The sequence below is a fragment of the Notolepis coatsorum genome, assembly GCF_963971535.1.
Source record: "Notolepis coatsorum genome assembly, chromosome: 1".
Taxonomy (NCBI): Eukaryota; Metazoa; Chordata; class Actinopteri; order Aulopiformes; family Paralepididae; genus Notolepis; species Notolepis coatsorum.
The window spans coordinates 11,920,749-11,926,748 of record NC_140165.1 but is presented as its reverse complement, the minus strand read 5'-3'; positions in this window follow the sequence as shown (position 1 = coordinate 11,926,748).

Sequence of the window (6,000 nt, the reverse complement as noted above, 5' to 3'; positions counted from 1 at the left end):
CAAAGGCACTAAAAACAAGATTACAAACATCACAAACAAGATTACAAACATCACAAAACAAACTGGTCAGACTACTACTTGACCTTACTCCTAAAACCCACCTCACCCTTGCCCATTTTGACAACCTAGGATGGCTTAGAGTAGACGACAGAGTACAGCAACTTGCAATGGGCCTTGTCTACAAGATACACTACACCAATAAGATACCCATGTGCATACTTCCCAAAGGTCAGTGAATACCACGACCACAACACCAGAGGGAGTTCCACAAATCATGTTCAACCCAGATTTGGCTCAAACAAGGGACTAAACACATTTCGCAATTATGCCACAACAATGTGGAACGCCCTACCCACAGCCGTAAAATAGTCTGGGATGGTGACCTGTAGCACACAGTGGGGGTGTGTGTTTAGCCAATAATAATAATTTTCTCTTCAAAAGTCATAATTGCATGCTTGAGCAGCACTGGTCTCCTCCGTAAACTGGATGCTTGCAGACTGCAGAGGGGAATTCCTCGCGTCACGCACTCGCATAATGCCCATATATGGACTAGGGTGAGCACCTGTCCCGTTTCCCGCAACAACAAAACAATGTCCTGCAATTCAAAGATAATTTTTTTTTTATTATTATTTTTAATTTTTAATTTAAATTATTTTATCTTTCAAAGATTATTATTTAATTTAAATCTAAATTTAAATGTTGTTAATTTAATGCCTCGTTCCAATACCCTCTTATATTTAAAATAAAAAAATCGGGCGACGTCACAAACCAATGCATTGCGCAGCCGAGCAATAGTATCCATCTGCAGGACCACAGCACCGACACATTCAGGACCGCGACACTTTGCGGACCCACTCTCCAGACCCTCGCTCCCATTGGCTGATTTGGGTCACGTGACGTGACCGTCCCACCCAATGGCTGAATTGGAGTGGGACGGTCACGTGACCCAAATCAGCCAATGGGAGCGAGGGTCTGGAGAGTGTGGGTCCGCAAAGTGTCACGGTCCTGAGAGTGTCGGTGCTGTGGTCCTGCAGCAGGATGCATCTCCAGCCGAGGCTGCTGAGCAGCTCACTCGAGTCGCGCTGCCTGTCACCTGTCCGAGCCGGTGTTCTGCGAAATTCTACTACTCTGCTGAGAACTGCTGCCGTAGCGCGAATCGCCTATATGTTTGGACAGCTGGGTGACGTCACCCTATAGTTCACTCCGAATTCCAACAGGTGTACCGACATTTTATCATCTACAAATACATTCGGCTGCAAAGCCAATTACATGCAAATATTTACATGCATATACAGTTCAAAAGGTGCAATGAAAAACATATGTTTAAGATATTGTTTAAGATATATCAAGACTCAACAAGACGTTCGTCAGCAAGGTGGCAGGATATTGTAGCGTGAACGATTGTGGGTCATGCGCATGCGTGCGCCATGCGTGCCAGCAGGTAGTAGAATTTCGCAGCCGAATGTATTTGTATTTGCTTGTTTATACAGCATGCCGCTGTCTACACAGGTGGCTTCATCAAGGGAGCATTTTTTAAATATTTTCTTTTGGCAGAATATAGTTGTGTCTCTTATGAGAATCGGCTCAGCGCCAGATCTCCAACATGACGTGCTGCCTGCAGGACCTCTCTGCTCACACAGGCGCTGTGGCTGCTCTAACCTGTATGAGGCTTGTTCAAGATGGGATAGGCGGACGCAGATCTGCGCAGGTTTTACTACTGCCTCGCCAAGCGCGTTGCATGACGGTTAGAATGTTGTCCGATTTGCTCTGAAAATCTGACGAGGCGAGGCGCGGAACTCCCGCGGGAGCGAGCCGCGCGCAGCCTTCAGAGCGAGGCTCCACAGTACCTCTCAGCCGGGAAGCGACTTGCTACGGTCGCGCAAAGCGCCTATTGGCTCAGAAAAGTTGTCAGTCACCAGCCATGTGACAGCCAGGGAGTTATGAGACGTTTGATTGATTGAAAACTTTATTATGTTATGCCGTCGTATCATCATGATAAACTTCAAGCTGTCAGACACACACACACACACACACATACACACATGCGTCGTCTGTTTTGCCTCAATACTGTATATATAATTCTGTTTTGCCTCAATATACACAGTATACATATATATATATTGATGCAGAACAGAATTATTCAGCAGTGTGTTGTGTGTGCGTGCGGCCAGGAGCGCGCAACAAGATGGTATACATTATGGTATATGAATAGTATATTCCACTATAGCAGTATATGGTGTGTGCTGTACATTTGAATCTGATCTAATTTTGCAAACGGCCATCGCATTATAATGAGCTGGACAGGTGTGTAATGTGTGTGTGGTGACGTGAAAGCGTATCTGCCATGCCGAGACTAGGCGAGAGGCTCTCGTGAAATCGGCAGTGTCCGCCCTTTTAACTCCTCCCCCGGCTTCACTCGGCTACTCTCGTCTACTAGTCGAGGCAAACCGAAATCCATCTTGAACGTTGCCAAAATGACTGCTGAGGTAACCAGTGTGGGCCAGCTCTTAGACAGCACTGCTGAGGTAACCAGCTCTTAAGACGGCACTGCTGAGGTAACTGGTCAGATGGCACAGCATGTTCCTTGTGGGACAGTTGGATTAAGATGGTTATTCACTACAAGTTGGGACAAGCATATGGATGAAAATCCTGGCGGATCTTGTAGTATACCTCGATTTTTTTTTAATACCAGGGGTGCAATACCGCATTTTCCCAGGCGGTGGCGCCATTTCTCCATGTAAACGACACACTGAGCTCATACATACAGAATTACATTGCATTCAGAGATCTCCAGTAGGAACGCCTTTCATCTCTGATGGCTCCCATTGTGAAATGTATTTACAATACAAGGATGTTACAATACTTCCATTGAATATGACAACAACAACAACAACAACAAAAGCTATGGTATGTCATAAATGTATAGATGTAGCAGTACTGTCTATCTGTATGTCATGTGTGTCATATGAAGCCAGACCAGCACTCTCAGGTTCAAAATTTAATGGCAGCCCCCCCTCTCTACCTAGATTTTTTTTTAAATACCAGGGGTGCAATACCGCATTTTTTGTATCTTTTTTGTATCACAAACAGTACTGTATTTGCAAATCTGGTATGTCATAAATGTATAGATGTAGCAGTACTGTCTATCTGTATGTCATGTATGTCCTGATTAATTGAAAATGGGGGACCCTGATACAGTACAGCTCAATACATACAATTGTTAAGGGGATGCAGACCAGAGAAAGACTTTCGTCTTGTTTACATCAGGGTCCCCCATTTTCAATTCATGACTGAGCTGTACTATACTGTACCCATTCTGCAATATGTTAATAAAGTGTTCAATCAATCAATCACTTGGCCCCAGAACCTGGATAAACACTTAGATTCCCAAAAGTAGTGATAGACTGTAGCCTGTAGGTACCCAGGTCTGTTTGACATTTCGAACATATTTAAAGGAGATATTGAACGGCCCATTTTGTTAGTTCTTTTTTCAATACGTTGCTGCAAACTATTATTTTTTTTAAATATTGAACCACACAGACAGCAATCAGAATACTGGCATTTCCATAACGCTTTCATCTCTACAGTATATTTTCAAAAACATGAGGAACAACTTTGCTTGAATTGTCTTTATTATGAAAACTAAAACAGGACGTTTGCATATTCTCAATGTTGCTGTCGACGTCGTCGCGGTCGCGTCGATGTGGGGACTTGCTTCTTCAAACCGGGTGGACAAAGTTTACAGACAAACGTTAGATTGTTTCCGTCTGAGTCAGTACTGACTTTAACGTTAAACTATTTTAAATCCCCAAGCACCGACGTCAAGAGGTAGAGTCTGACTCTGAGCGAGTGCTGCTCTCGACCTGCTGCTGCGCAGCGCTCAGCTTCTGCTCGCAGACGCAGATTCAGCTGTTGTTGTGATGAGTCTGATGACGTAGCAGGGGTTGCCAGATCGGTTGGTTTTCCACATAATTTTAAAGCCTGTTTACGGTGTATTTTAACTGGGTTTTCGGCTGAAATACATATGAAATCTGGCACATCTTTGAACGCCGTTATAACAGAGTGCTGAGAATGAACGCACTTTTGAACTCCTAAGTGCTCCTAACTACTAAGTGCAAGCCCAGATAAGTACTCGCTATTTGCATATCAATAGCGCCGGTCGTATTTAACACACCTGACGACCGGCGCTATTGATATGCAAATAGCGAGTGCACTCTCAGTTGATTTCAGGAACGCACCACACACACACACACACACTGCTGGTGTCGTCACTGCTGCTGGTTTAGCTCTAGATAAGGGCAAGAATGCGACCCCCATCTACTCCTCTTTGCATAATAGTAGGACAGGTAGTCAGAAGGGGGGGGGACATAACTGCATTCTGAAAAAATGGGGGGGACCCATTCCAATGTCCCCCGTGCGAAATACGCCCCTGTATCCGTTACATTTAGGGATGGGCACAAGGGAACCCTCCCAACAGCATTGCAGGGAACGCTGTGAAATTCCCCATACGCTCTTCTGGTCGGGCACAAGCTGAGCGGCTACATTTGTAAAATGCTTTGGTCTCATTTCTAGAGCATAAAATGTGCATTTATATTTCAGGTCACGCTAGGGACACTCGGTTTAAAATATGACCATGATTGCCATTTGGGCATAACTATAATGTGTAAATGTTTTAATAGTTTCTTTTTGTATTTATGTATTTTTTTTCTATAGTTTAATGCTTATAAATCTCATCATTCTAAATGAGGGTTAACCCTTAATCGATTGAGTATGAATACAGGTTTTGAATTGAATGAAACATGTTAAACGAGTACCCAAAGTTACCTTGCTTGAAGAAATGTCTTTGTTGAGTTTTCAATGTTTTAGACATGGTGCAGTTACCTCTCATGGCCACAGAGTGCCGTCATGTATATGGTGCTGCTTTAAGAATGAACGCTTCATTCATCGCAAGCTAATTCTATTCTCTCTTCTCTCCCCAGTAACAACCTGGAATCGCATCTGCTTTTTGATTGTTTGCTGCTTCTGAATGGACCCAAGAGCACAGATTGGAACCCCCAACCTCTCTTATTGCATCATGCCTGGAATGGAAGCCTTTTCTTTTACAATCTCATCATATATTGTCATCATCTCCGCCCCTCTGTCGATCTGTGGCTGGCTTAATGCTGGCTTAGTGTTAAGTGTTGAATATAATAAATATCACTGATTGATTTTTTTTGAACATTTTTGCACTTTTGTCCCAAGACTCCCCAGCGTCAAGGAGGGGGGGAAATCGTAAAGTGGAGAATAACTCAACCCCTCGCATTCATCACTCCCAACTATTCAGGAAGATGTGAACTCTATTTACATCTTCCTGCCCGGACACTGTTTGACTTTCTCAGGCCTCCTTTTGCTTGGTTTCCGGTTGCAGTAGATAATGACACCATATACCTTGAAGACTGTACGATGTTGATTTTAAGTGGTGGAACTAAAATCTTTGAACGCCATCTTTTGTTGTGTCTTTATTCTGAGTTATTGAAGCTTGTATGCAAAGCAAATGGTAACGGTACACTACAGTGTTTTGACCTGTGGTCCAAAAGGTAATTCTTTCTTGAGTGACATCTTTTACTATTACTGAATTTGATCACTGCCCTAGGCTCCCAGTGCATCTGATCGTGTCTTCAACACCACATGAACCCATGATTACAATGCCATGTGAACCTGTTTCACTGAAATGTTAAGCTATTGTGAGGCATAACTTAAAAATGATGCACAGATTAATTCTTTCTCATGAGTTGGGACTGCCGAATACTGGTAGTGCTTCCTATTGGTTTCCTTTCAATGTGCTAATAGCATGAACTAAATGGTACAATGGTAATACATCTCTTTTTCTTTTATCATAACTCGTTGAGATTACAATCTCTTACAAGAGTGACCTGGCCATGGACAGCAAAAACAAACTACATTCAGGCAGCTCATGTTGTATTTAGACGCACAGTTTCAAGGAAAGAATGTTTGAATTAA